We start from the raw sequence: 15,016 nt of genomic DNA, 5'->3' as shown, positions 1-15,016 counted from the left end.
GTAGACCAGGCTGGTCTCGAACTCACAGAGATCCGCCTGCCTCTGCCTCCCGAGTGCTGGGATTAAAGGCGTGTGCCACCATCGCCCGGCTTCTGCTTTCTTTTCTTTAAAAAGCCAGTGGTATTCCATTTTTCTCTAGGCCCCTGGGATATCTAGTCTCTGATTTTTGGTCACCCAAACAGCACTGGAATGGGTTCTATCTCATGGAGTGAGCCTGAAGTCAAATCAGATATTGTTTGGTTACTCTCACAAGCTTTGTGCCACAATTACCTTAGCAAATCTTGCAAGCAGGACACCACTGTAGATCAGTGTCTGTGGCTGTCTTGGTGTTTACAGTTCACTTTTGGTAGCTTGCGTGTAGCTTCCTGTACCAAACGCACTAGAACTTAGGGGTTAAGGCTCGATGCCGTCACCAGCTACACACCTTCATTTTCAAGGAGTTGCATACATGTTGTCTTCAACAATGAAGTCTTGCTGTCAGTTTGTAGAGAGCAATCTGTTGTTTTTGCAAGAGCCTGGATTGTTTAGGGACCCCATTGGCAAACAACTCAATTAGATGTAACCCAACCCTGGTAGTAGAAGCTTCATTTGGTGACAAGAGATGGCCAGTTGGGACTTTGTCCACCCTATTATTTGGTAATTTTATTTAGATTGTCTTCATATATGCATATACTTTAGGAAGTTTCTACACTATTAGGTTTCCATATGATCCCTCAAATGCCCCTTGATTTTAGTTATGTCTCCCTGTGCTCCCTCCCTCAACCCCCTCCCCCACACTTCTCCCCACTCCTTCTTCCTCTCCCAGTCTTATCCACACCATCCACCCATAATTATCGATTCTATTTCCCTGTCCTAGTAAGGTCTGTCTGCACCCTGAAGTCCCTTACTCTATACTTACCCTCTGTGTTTCTATGGATTGGAACTTAGTTTCATTAACCTAACAACTAATAACCACATATAACCAAATAGGAACCATATTTGTCTTTTTGGGCCTGAGATATCTCACTGAGGGTAATTTTTTCTAGTTCTAATCATTTGCCTGCAAATTTCATGATGTCCCTTTTCTGAGCTTTGCTGACTAATTGAATTGTGGAAATGTACCACTCTCTCCATCCATTCTTCTGTTGAGGAGCATTCAAGTTGTTACCAATTTCTGGCTGTTCTGAATACGGCAGTCATGAATATCATTGAGCAAGTAAGTGTCTTTGTTGTAGGGTAAAACATCATTTGGGTATATGCCCAAAAGTATAGCTGAATCTTGTGGTAGATCAATTCCCATCTTCCTGAGGAACTGTCACACTGATTTTCATAGTGGCTGTAAAAGTTTGCACTCCCACCAGTAATGGATGAGTGTTGCCCCTACTCATCCTCAACAGCATGAATTGTAGCTCATTTAATTGATCAGACCAATTCTGATGGGTGTAATATGAAATCTCAAAGAAGTTTTGATTTGCATTTCCCTGCTGAATAACGATGTTGAACATTTCTTTAAGTGTTCCTTGGTCATTTGTGTTTCCAATTTGTATCCGCCAGATTTCCTTCAATTCTCATATTGCTATGGCTAAGACGTCAAGTACTGTATTGAATAATAGAGAGTGGACAGCCTTATTTTATCTCTGATTTTAGTGGAATTGCTTTGAGTTTCTCTCCATTTAAGTTGATTTTGGCTACAGGCTTGCTGTAAATTACCTTTATTATGTTGAGGTCTGTCCCTTGTATCCCTAATCTCTCCAGAACTTTTATAATGGAGGGGTATTGATTTTGTCAAAGGGCAGGAGCCTTGCTTAACCACAATAGCATGCGCAGTCACTTCTTCACCCTCTGAATATTAATTTTTCTAATCGTATACTTACTGACTATAATTCATATACTATAAAGTTCACTGTTTCATGGTACCCACTTCAGTGGTTTGTAGGGTAGTAGCTGAGTTTCTCGTGAGTCATTACTTCCTAACTCCAGGAAGTATTTTCTTTGCCCCCAAAGAAATCTGATACCCATGAGCAAACGCTCCCTACTATTTCTCCACTTCCTTCTCTTCTAAGCCACTAGAAATCTCGAATCGACTACCTATCTATTTGGATAGTTCTTTTTTGGACACATCCTACAAGTAGATTCTGTAGGTGGATTTTAGTGTCTGGCTGCTTGCACTTATAAATTTTCATGGGTTCTTATAAGTTGTAACAGGTATCTAAGGCTTCATTACTTTAACAGTTGAATAATATTTTATAAGGAATGCATATTAAAGTTTTTTTGGTTTTTTTCCTACTTGTGTGCGTGTGTGAACATTCGCCACATGAGTGCAGGTGCATCAGATCCCCTGGAGCTGGAGTTCCAGGAGGTAGTTAGCCTCCATCAGAGGTACGGGTGCTAAGAACCTAACCCTAGCCCTCTGGAAGATCACAAAGTGCTCTTATCTACAGAGCCATCGCTCCACTCCTTGGGTTTATGTTTTCTTCATTCACACTTGGTCGATAGGTATTCTGATTTACCTTTGAGTTACCATGAATTTTGCTGCTGGAAAGAAATGCATTTCCTGTTGTCTTGTGTGTATACCGAGTAGTGGAAATGCCAAGTCAATGTGATAACTCTTTTTTCACATTTTAGGATCTACCAAACTCTCTTCCAAAGAGGATGAGGCCATGCTTGCTTTCCCTTCTTGTTTTCTGTCTTTGGGAGAGTATCAGCTTGACAAGAACTATCTCACAGTGGCTTTGATTTGCACCAAAGTGACAGACATAGTAAATTATGATTGCTTAAACATCTTTTTTTTGGAGAAACATCTAGTGAAGTCTTTTGTCATTTGTAATCGTGTTGATATTTATTTTAAAATCTGGGTCCCCTTTCTTGATATTTAACCCTAGTCTCAGTTGTGTTTGCCCATCCCAAAATCTTATCTGGGAAAAAGCTTTCCCATTAGACATCCTTCTTTGGGTTGAAAAAAAAAAAAAGATGTAGATTCTTAAAGAAATAGTTCTGATAATTTCCCTTTTTTCTATTCTTTGAAAGTCGTACATTAATACAATGTATCTTAACTATAACTACTCCTTCCAACTCTCTCTGCCCCTGACTTGTATCACCTCCCAGAGCATGTAGCAAACATACCCTTAAAAAAAAATAACCCACTGATTCCAATTAGTGCTGCCCATGATGTGGACTCAGCTACTAGGGCATAGGCTGATTACCAGGGGCCACCCTCCCAAAGAAAAGTGACTCTCCATCTCCTAGCCGCCATCAAATGCCAACAGCTCCTCAGGAAAAAGTGGGGTCTCAGGCTCCTACTCTGTGCTTGGATTTTCAACCGACTTGATCATGTGACGGTCCTGTGCAGGGAAACATGGCTGCTGTGAGCTGGTGTGTACAGCAGCCGTGTCATGTCAAAAGGCAGCATTTAACAATGCTCCTCCCCTTCCATGATGCTCCCAAGCCTTAAAGGGCTTTGCTGGATACAGACGCCCCATCTATGAGCACTTCCAACCCTTTTCTCCTAGCAAACTGGGCAGTCTCTGCATTAAACTCTGCCCACTGCAAAATGGAATTTCTCTGATCAGGCTGAGAAGTTGAAAACAGTGTAAGGCTGTGGATTTACAAAGTCCTCGTGGGTGTATTTTTAAAATAAACATCAAAAGTTTGTTGCCAAGATCTTCCTTTTTCTTGTCAGAACAAGGTGTGTACCACTTGTTAAATTCGCTATGATTTCATGTTTCCTATGGGAGGAAGTTTTTTACAGACAAGTGAATGGAAATATTGATCGAATGGCCTTTAAAAGTTAAAGTGCATTACATAACACATCATCCAATTTATACTGTCAAGAAATCCAAGCTGGCAATAAGAAATATCCTAATAGCAAAGAAAAAGAATCTTGACGATTAAACTATGATTCCTTGTCAAATATGAGAGAGCATCCTGCTTCAGAAAAGATATATACATGTTTTTACGATTCAGGCAAACAACATAATTTCCTTCTCCTTTTCTGAGTCACCTGCTTGTGACACCCTGAGACTGTAAATGTATTTATTGAAAACCAACAGAAAACCCCATCTGCAGCACCATTGGACGAGGTTCTGCAGCACCCACTTACACATAGCTTATCTCTCTATCTTGCTAGAGTTGCTTCCCTGGTTGCTCCCTCCTTGCATACAGCAAAGGGCATCCCTCAAGCTTTTTTAACTTAGAATGGGCACCAAGTCCCACCAAAACATTGTTTATGAGTCCAAGCTGCTGATTGAAGAGGCAAGTTTTTACGAACTCTGTCAAATAAAGACAAGCTGTATTGACTCACTACCAAGTGTCTTAAAACTACTCTTCCTTTCTTTCCCCCTTACTTTATGAAATCGAAAACATATGACCCTAAACTCTTTCCCAATTCCCAGTCTACTGATTCTGTTTTTTTCCTTTGTTCTAGTTTCTTAATTTGAGGAAAACTGAGCGAAGATATTCTGTTAAGCAAGTTATCTTGATGTGCAACAGGGCTTGGCTCCACTCCTCCTTTAAAAAACTTACAGAGCATCTCTCAAGACTTGGAGAATCTGGCCACTGGTTGTGGGTATCTGCCAGCGTGTTTGCTGCAGCACTTCCGATCTATTTTATACCTTGGCCAACTTCCCCAGAGAGGGGAGGACCCTCATAAATCGAGGGAACATTTTATCAGGGAGTTGTTTCACCCTAACGTTCAACATATCAATAAAAGCTCCATTACGTCTATATGTAGCAGGTCTCATGGTTTCTAAAACTACCTAGACAGTAGGGAAGTCGGCATAATAAATCATCAACTGTTAAACCAACAGCTGAACTTTGCCCAGTTATGAGACTCTCACTGAAGATAAATTTAGCTTAGTTCACTTTCAGGGGATAGACCCTGAGCCAAGGGTACCTGGACTGGGACTTGGAATATTTGTAAAAACCTTTCTAACCCAGTAAGCTGATGGAAGAAGGGTCCATGGCCTCCTGTTCAGCACATATCCTAGGTTTAGAAGACACTTCTCTGTTGAGGAATTTTAGAATGGGGTCTTCAAAACATGGACCCAAGGTAAGCACCCCCACACCTAAATCCAGGACAATACTTAACAACATATAAGAAGCTTGACAGCTTTAAAATCTCAAACTGCTTTTCCCCCAAATATTTTATCTACCTGAACTTTTATTAATTTAAAATGCTGTGCCTTTCTGTGTTCACTCCTTGGGGATTGAAGCAGCAAGGTGGAGCGCTAGAGATATGGAGGCTGCTTTCCAAGCTTTTTCAACAACAAGGATGTATACTCAGAGGGATACAAAGGACTCAAACAATGGGCACAAGGTTTAAATGAAGTGAAGTGACACTAGCCACTTTCTGCGAGGATTGTTTAAATTTAGTATGTAAAGAATATTAAAATCGCAAGGGTCAGAAAGGAATTTTACCTCTATTACTGTAAAGTATCAAAAAAAATCGCATAACTCCAGAGAGGGTACGCTCAACATCAGCAAATTGAGATGGGGTCACAAAATTTCCATGTCTTGGGGTGGCCTGAAAACAACAGAAAAAAAAAAGTGTTCCTAAGGCTAAGATGGAAGAAGCAGAAGGAACTATTGCACTAAATGGACCAAGGCAGTGGTGAGCCAGGGCAATGGAGACCTGCATGAAAAAATGACATTGAAGACCAGAATGCAGGGATGGAGACGTGGCTCAGCAGTTAAGAGCACTGACTGCTCTTCCAGAGGTTCTGAGTTCAGTTCCCTGCAACCACATGGTGGCTCACAACCATCTACGATGGTGTTTGATGTCCTCATCTCTCTGACGCCCTCTTCCATCAGGCAGGCAGGCACACATGCATATAGAGCACTCGTATACATAAAATGCATGAATAAGTACATCCTAAAAAAAAAAAAAAAAGATCAGAACGCCCTCTTAGTACTGTATCTTGACACTACTTAAGCATCCTGGAACTGAAAATGATCTACTGAGGGGTTCTGTTTGTTTGTTTGTTTGTTTTACTTTTAGTAGATTAACATTCAAAAATGAAGCAAGTTTATTTTTATAAAATTAATTTCCATTCTGTCAAAGACTTCTATACTATTGGATATAATCATTTATCTTCCTACGTGCTGAGAAGATACTTCTCTGTGAAGGATGGAAACACAGCCAGAAGAAGGCCTGAGATCTTCAGAGAATGGGCCTAAATTCCCACTGCCTAACCTAAGGGCCCACACCTAAAACCAGAACAAGAGTTCTTCCAGTGTAAGAAGCTTTATAGCTTTAAAAAAAATCAAGTATTACAGTGTTATCCTTAACACTTCTAAGACAATTCCAAATAAAAGGTGTTTTCCAGGGAGAATATATCACGAAGAAAAAAACTCCCTAATGTCTCTTTACTGACCACTGACTTTCCTCTTTAAAATGTTGGTCATAATGCCTTACTTGATTCTCAAATGTATACGCCCTTTTCCCCCACTCATCCTGGTAATGTAAACCTATAATTGAAAAAATCAGGAGGGTGAGATAAGGCAATCATAAGGTCAAGGCCTGCCTGGGCAACTTAGTGAGACAATGTCTCAAAACTGAAAACTAAAATAAGGGCCGGGGCACAGTTCAGTGATGTATTGCTCGCTTAGCATGCATAAGGCCCCAGACTAGGAAAGCTCTCTATATAGCCTATAACAAAGACAGTCCATATAGCTAGTGATGCTAGATGGAATTACTTCTGCTTTCCTGTGTCCTAACTTTGAATCTGTGGAGCGGGAGGGAGCTTAGTGGTTGTTAGAATCTCCAATGTAAGTGGTCTCTTAGACTTTCATTTTTATTTATCTTGTGAATCCTTCAAAATTGATGTTATGGAATACCCGTACAGGTAAATAATCACAGAACAAATTGTACTTGGCTCTTTGCTTACATCCTTGCCAACACTCCACCTTAGGCCACTCAGTATTGTGTTGTTTCTTCCCTTTCTCTTTTATGGAGCAAATTAGCAGTTGTCTCTAAGTTACTCAGTTTTTATTTGAAACATTTAAACCATTTTCTCCCCAAGAACACCTTTGTGGCTATCCATGCCAAACACAGCAGCTGGATAACTTACTCTCTGTGCTTTCAACCTCCTGGGGAAAGTAGCTAATCAAAGTCTAAAAATGAAGTGGCCTGGTGTGTGTTATTAGGGGATATTCTGCAGCCCCGCTCACAAACCTCAGCTGAAGTAGCAATTAGGAAAATATCAGACAGAGACGGCAAAAATTCCTATACGCTGAAGACCTTCAAGTTGTCAAATGTATGTATGATATCCTTGTAGGTTAAATTTAGCACAGAGAGCCCCAGTTTCTCTCAGAGACGTGTAAAAACTCATCTATCCTGACAGTTCCCTGTTGGCCGCGCCTCTGAGAAGTCAATTATTCTCACCAAAGTCAATTTTAATTTATGCACCCTACATTGCCTCTGAATTTCTGTGTGACTTTTTAATAGAAGATGGAATATCTCCTTTAAGGAGAATGCTTTTCTGGACAACAGCGATAGAAAACTCTGACCCTGAATCACCCCCTCACACACAAAAAAAAAAAATGTCCTAAAGAAACAAGTGTTTTCATCACATAATTTTCACTAAGAGGTCCAAGATCAATTATTCTTCATCTACAGGGACTCCAGTGGCACTAGGCCAGGCACAACGGATGGCAAGAAAGGTTAAATTAATTAACCTGTAGTTGATTGATTGCAAAAATGGCCTCCGTGGTATGCTTTGATTGATAGATTGTGTAATCAAGAGGAAATGACTCTTCCTGTTTTTTTCCTGCCCTTGTACCCGGGCTGGCCTTAAGTTGGACTTCGGCTAATCGATGAGATTATTCCATTCTAATTACCCCACAAGGAAACCATGGCACCGCCATGGAGATAGCCTTGCCTTAACCTGCGGATGGCTGGCAAATGCTTTTAAGCTGAGCTGACCTCATTCTCCAAGCTAAAAACATCAAATGCGGAATAAAACCGACGAAGATTAGCTAAATCATCTAGCTAACTGACCAGCAGCTGACCCCTAGAGGTCACTGCCCTCAGCTATGGCAGCCATGCTGGCTCAAAACACCGGGACAGTTGCTCTAACCGTGTCAGTATTTGCAAAGGACTGTGGGTTGTAGCCACTAAGCTCTGAGGTGATTTGTAATACAGAAGGAACTGACCGGTAGGAATTTTTTTTTTATTATAAGCCTACTTGAAAGGGGTTTAGAAATGGGGACTCCATGTGGGAAATTAGACACCCTCATTTCAAACTTCCTCTCCGCCATGAGCTTGTCGGTCCTGAGCCTACTGCCCTCTCACGACACCTTAGATGTGAGAGTCTTCTAAGTTTTGCTCTTGTGGGTTGTGTTCTATTCTAGCATCTATACATACATTTCTAAAACCTCCGATGATAAAGAAAGGTTGATTCTTTTGCATAATTGAACATTTGCTGATTTTTCTAAGATACATGTTTGTATATCAAGTATGGAAAAATTCTAAAAAGTTGAATTGATGTGCTATTTCTCCACTCTGCCCATTCTCAATGGAGAGAAACTTTGTTCGGGCCTAGGCACGGGCAGTGGGCGGTAGGGGCAGGCAGGGGGACGGGGGACTAGGTCCTGTCTCAACAAGGTGGTGGGCCAGACTTAGCAGACTTTGCAGGGGAGGCCTTACCCATTCTGAGGAGCGGATGGGGGCTGTGGTAGGGAGAAAGTGGGGAGTAGGAGGAGAGGAGGGAGGAAGAACTGGGATTTTCCTGTAAAAAATAAATAAACAAACAAATGAAATAAAACTGTTAAGAGTCTCTGAAGGTATATTTTTAGATAGTTTTGCAATTTTTGACTGAAAGTGCGAGTCAGGCAAACACAATCTACAGAATCAGCATCCTGGACGACCAGGTAAGGGGGCAGAGCAGAAGCCGCATCCGAGTGAGCAGGTGCTGATATACATTGGCAGTAGGCCAAGCAGAAGGACCACAGCTGCTGCCCATGCATCCAGCCACTGTTGATACAGCACACAGGCAAACACTTGCCCACCAGAAATTTTCCTCCAGAACGGGACTCAGCGTTCACACAGCTGCCGCCTGGGTCGTGTCCTAATGGCCACGGGCACTCTGAGGCTTCCTCGAAGGCCTACTAAAAGTACATCGGCGCTGGGACTTTAGCTCGGTGGTACAATGCTTCCCTAGCGTGTGTGAGGCCCTGAGCTCAAATCCCAGGGATAGTGGAAATAAACAAGGGTACCACAGGTCTGTTTCTATCTCAACGGTGTTCTCATGGACAACAATGTCTAGGACTTGCGCCCCTCCCAGTCATCACAGCTGCTCACTGATGCTTCCGTTTTTATCACTGAACAGCTGCAGCTGGACCTGCACCCTTCCTCCCCCCCCCTCCGCCCACGGTATCTATTTCCACCTCAGTCTCAGAAACTATAACTGAGCCCACCGAGGATCGTCTCAGCCACTCTCCCCAACCATCGCCATCAATTGTCTCCCACGTGAACCTCATGGATACAGCTCTCGGAGCCACACAGTGAAGCCTCCACCATTGAAAGAACAAACAAGGTAAGCACCAAAAACAGAGCTACAGAACTGACTAAGAGACCCCTGAGTCTGCCAATCAGGGAAAGCCACACACGAGGGAGTACAGGGATGTGGCTTCCGTGCTCGGGTGGGCACACTGGCCACATCCTTCAGAGTCCTGCTGTGGGAGGTTCCCTCTCTCGTTCACAGATGGCGCGTTTGTGTCTGGTGAACAGGATACCGGCGTGCAGCTCAGAGAAGTCTAGTAGGAAGAAACCTATGCCCTATGAAAGTACAAAAGCTTAAGATGACTCCTTGCTCTCTGTGCCTGAACTGCTGCAAAGGACAGGCTTAGGAGTGGGAGGAATCACGGCATCCCACTGAGAGAGAAATAACTGGACCAGTATCTTCCATCTTAGGTTACTACTGCTCTAAGTTTGCCTGTCTCCCTCCATCTCTGCTCCCCACCCCCACCGGTGTGTGTGTGTGTGTGTGTGTGTGTGTGTGTGTGTGTGTGTGTGTGTTAGTTGTTAGCTGGGTTGCAAACATATTTCAGTTGTATGCTTTTTTTGTTGTTTTTGTTCCTTTTCTCTTGTTTCATTGTTTTTTTCCCCTAGTGTTTTAGTTGTTTAATTTCTCCTTATTGTTTTTTGTTTTGTTTTGATTTGCCTGTTTGTTTGCTTTTGCTTTTCTAGACAAGGTTTCTCTGTGTAGCTCTAGCTGTTCTCAAACTCACTCTGTAGACCAGGCTGGCCTTGAACTCAGAAATCTGCCTCTGCCTGCAAAGTGGTGGGATTAAAGGCATGTGCCACCACTGCTTGGCATTGTTTATATAATTACTTACAACATATATAATTACTTATAACTTTGTACATTAAGTATTAAGCCTCAGTGTTTGAGTTTCTGTCACACACCATAACAGACCCTCATGACTGTCCCTTCCTTTTCTAAAGTAACAGAAACCCTTTCTTCTGCATCTCTGATAGTCTTCCTACCATGCTCACACCTGCAGCTCATGCGCCATGATCTCCACACCGCAGCTACTCTTCCCTCCCTCTCCCCTTGATTCCGTTGCAAACTTCAGCTCTGACACACTTTACTCTAAATAATCTAGAAACCGTACTTTCTCCAACCAGAGCCCCTGGTTGAGCCTTACCTGGGACACAAGTGCAGTGTCAAAGGCCAGACCAGGACTGCTGATAATTACATGAGAGAGGGAGACAACTTCATCCTCCCAGTAAACAGGGAGGGAAATTCGCTTCCTAGTGAAAATGTATTTCCAGAAGGACTCAAAGAAAACAAAACAAACAAGCAAAGCAACCAAGAACTATTAGAGATCGGTATGGATGGAGCATCAAAATATAGTGTGTATATACAATGGAATTTCATTCAGCTGTAAGGAAAAAAGAAATTACAAACTTTGCACAAAATAGCTGTAACTGGAAAATAGTTCAATGTAATGTAACCCCAGGCCAAAGTGAGAAACAGTGCATGTTCTCACTCATATGTGGATCCTGGCTTCTAATTTTCACACATGTGTGTTTAGATGAGAATGTTTATAGAAGCCTGGAAACCAGAATAAAGTCCATGCGAGGGGAGAAAACTAAGTGGCAGTGTGATAGTAGAACATATTTGATGTGAAAATGGAAGAAAGAATCCTGGGGGAAGGGAAAAGCTTAAGACAGGGGTAGGGACAAGGAGATGAGGGCAAAGAAAGTGTCAACTAAAAATAAGGATTTATGAAAAAAGCAGAGAGAAACCTGATAGTGGATAAGAAAAAAAATCAACAGTTTAAATGCATGGATGCATAAAACTGTTCCCAGAAAACAATCATGTTTTAAATCTAAGTACCAGTTATAGGCTGCCACCCTGAAGTAAGTCAGGTAGCTTGGAAGACCCCCTCCCCCAGACACTACAGGCTTTTGCTTACCAGACCTAGATCACAAGACTCAGTTGCTGAAAACACCATTTACATTGGTCACTAGAACCAGGATTGAAGACCACTTCCCTGCTGGGAAGCTCTTAGTTAGCTGGAGGGTGCTCTGCAGGCTGCTGGGAAGAATGGTCAAAAGTCATACTCAGCATGCAACACTAAGGACTGATCAGGCAAAGGTTCCCACTGGTGCAATAGTGGCAAGTTAGTAATGGTGTAACCAGCTACTCCACTCCACACAAGACATAAACCCATATTTGGTATTGTAAACCAAAAGCCCATTGCTGGGGAGTGTGGGAGAATGCTCTCGAACACTGTAAAGATTTGCCACTTGCAATGGCTTAATAAAACACCATTCGGCCAGTAGCCAGGTAGGAAGAATAGGTGGGGTGAACAGACTAAGAGAATTCTGGGAAGAGGAAAGGCAGAGACACAGTGACCAGTCAGATGCAGAGGAAGCAAGTAATTAATTTAAACACCTCACCACCAACCACCCTTGGATGTCTACTAACCCTTGTTCTTGCCTTTGCTCTGTTTGGAAGAAAGCTGGTATCTACTGTGTCCCAAGCCACTCATTTTTTTCAGATTGATGTTAACTAAATCTCTCTTGTATGAGGGAGTTTAAATTATCAGATTATCAGGTTAGTTTACAACCAACTGATAAAAAACATAGCTCATTCAATTTATTCATATGTAAGTCGGTTGAGGTTATGCTATATATCAAATATCCAAATAACATTGCAATAAGTGTTAATATTATGGCCACAGATCTGGATGTCAACTAATGGCTATGGTGATCAGCATTAAGTCTGTTTCTTCTCCTTTTATATTTTATACAAACATTTTTTTTTTTTTTTTTTTTTTTGGTTTTTCGAGACAGGGTTTCTCTGTGGTTCTGGAACTAGCTCTTGTAGACCAGGCTGGTCTCGAACTCACAGAGATCCGCCTGCCTCTGCCTCCCAAGTGCTGGGATTTTGACTGAAATTCAAGGAGGAATAGCATGAGACCCAAAACCATTTCATTTTTCTGATCACAGTGTGCAAGAGCAAAGCCTAACAGGCCAAGTTATTTACATGCTAACAGTTCACAGTCAATCCCAAATTCAAAAGGCTAGAAAGCCCATTGTACCCTCGAAAGGAAGGAAACTGGGTGAATATTCACTGAAATGATTTCCAATTCTCATATCCGAGACATGTGATTTTCAAAGCTGGAGCCCTATCTAAACAAACCCCTGAACAACAACCTCTCTCCCGGGCCTTTCTGGCTCCCTGTGGAGCTGCTCAGCTTTTAGATTTCGCCCCAAGTAGATTTTGGCTTGAACAAAGCTCATGGTGGGTGGCAGCAGATGCCGAAGATTTGAACTCACAGGACAAGCATTCTAAATTAGTAACAGAATTCCATGGCCCACGTCACAACATTAAAAATAAGCCTTTGCTCCATCCATGGCTGATGGCCTTGCTGAAGACATTTGAAATGCCTCATTTAAGACGTTAAAGTAATTAGGTTAGCCAGCAGCCGTGGCCATGATGTTTTCCATCCCAGCTCACTGCTCTGCTTCTGGGAAGACGGCTCTGTGAAAGCTGGAGCTGAAGGGGGAACATATCTAGCCAAACAAGTCGGGCACCGAGACAAACGGCAGCCGAAAATGAGAAATCTACAAGTCAATGGTGCCTCTGAGTGCTTCTTTCTGTGAACATCCCTTTGTTTGCTCTTTGCATCCTCCAAAGGAGAGAAATGTCAACCTTTGTCACAGTATTTTATTAAGGTCCTCAAAGAGAGAAGGTGTCTATTGGGTTCTCTGTTCTCAGACTCCTGTTAATTTTTTACAAAATGAAATGTGGAACAAGATAATCTTATTTAGAATTCAAGACTGAATCTGGGGGAAAGAGGGAACAAGCACATGGATATGACCCGATATTTTGTAGTAGATTCAAGTTTTCTTAAATTTGTGTCAGCCAGAAGTGCACTGGCAGACAGTATGGATTCTAAGAGTCCCCATTAACTGCCTAACTGATAGACAATTGATTACATCATGCTCAATCTTGGTACATGATCACATTCCAAGGGAACACAAGTTCCTTGTCAAACTACATAAGACTCAAAAAAATATCAAAGGTAGGAATTATTACTATTATTATCATCATCACCAAAAATCATAACCACTTACTTATCTTCTCAACTATGGGGGTTATTTAACCAAACTGATTCATTCCGGTGTTTCCCATCTGTTTTTCAAAGATGTATTTAAAATATCTGGAATCTGGTCAAACAGGCAGAAGACTCTCTGTGGATTAGAATGTGAGTATGAACCAGGAGATTGTGTGCTGTGTTGATGCTTCTAAATAATATCCTCATTGGCATCATTAACTCATTCTCTGGGTCCAGAGTTCCTCTTGTCGTGTAGTCTGTGAAATCAATGTTCTGAGCTTAAGAAAAAAAATGAGGATGAAGCTTGGTTCAGATTACAGTCCCATTATTTAATTACCTTTTTAAAATTTGGATGAGCAACTTTGTGTTTATGGAAGCATTTTCCATGAAATGTTTATGGATAATGAACCCTACTTTAAAATATTATTACCATGTTGAAATTGAAAATTTGAGTCCCACTCAAGCCTGTGTCAATTCTTAAAGAGAGTTGAGTTAGAAAGGGCAAAAGTTTCCTATGTAAGCCACTTTTCAAAACATATTTCTTCATTTCTATTCTGTCCTATGAGAAGATATAAAGGCTTCTTGACTACTGTGGGCTAAATATTGCATCTCTTCTCTTCTAAAGCCGTATGCAAAAGCCCTGCTCCTCATGGGATGGAATTTAGATGTGGGGCCTTTGCGGGGGGGGGTATGATTGATTGTCTTGGTTTCTCACTTCACTGTCTAGGGCAGGTAAAACATACCTGTGAGTTCGTGGGGACATTGGCTGATAGGACAGTGACTTGAGAGAAAGATCTGCACGAAATCTGCATGACAACCTCCAGAGGCTTGGACATATGGACCCTGGAAGACATTGTTTTCCTTTTGAATGAGTGTTTTGGTCAGCCCTACCATCATTTGCTAGCATAAGGTGCTCTCTTCCTTGACTCTTCCAAGTGAACTCCTACAAATGACTTTTCAGGAGTCTTTCAAACCTTCAGTGCTAGACCAAGACTGCTGAGGCAACCAGCTTCTTGAATCGAGCAATTACCTGGTCCCCTCTCCAGCAGCACAGCCAGCCACCTGTTACTGAGCTACTTAGTCCCCCTATTATGTAAGCGAATGCAACAAGTCTTTTATTGTATACTATCTGTTCCTCTAGAAAGCCCTGACTAGCATGGGAGGTAACTGGGTCATGAGGGTACAGCACTCATGATAAGATTAACAGATGCCCTTTTAAGAGAAGGCAAGAGTGAAGCTTGATTGGCTGTGTGAATGAGCAAGACAAGCATCTCAGCTATCATTAAGAAAATAGCACTCGGGAAGCAGAAATAAGCAGATCTCTGTGAGTCTGAGGCCAGCCTGGTCTACTTGAGCTAGTTGCAGGACAGGTTCCGAAGCTACAGACAAACTCTGCCTTAAAAAACCAAAGAAGGAAGGAAGGAAGGAAGGAAGGAAGGAAGGAAGGAAGGAAGGAAGGAAGGAA

Source organism: Microtus ochrogaster, unplaced genomic scaffold (assembly GCF_000317375.1).
Source record: "Microtus ochrogaster isolate Prairie Vole_2 unplaced genomic scaffold, MicOch1.0 UNK3, whole genome shotgun sequence".
NCBI classification, from domain to species: Eukaryota; Metazoa; Chordata; class Mammalia; order Rodentia; family Cricetidae; genus Microtus; species Microtus ochrogaster.
This window is presented reverse-complemented; position numbering follows the sequence as displayed.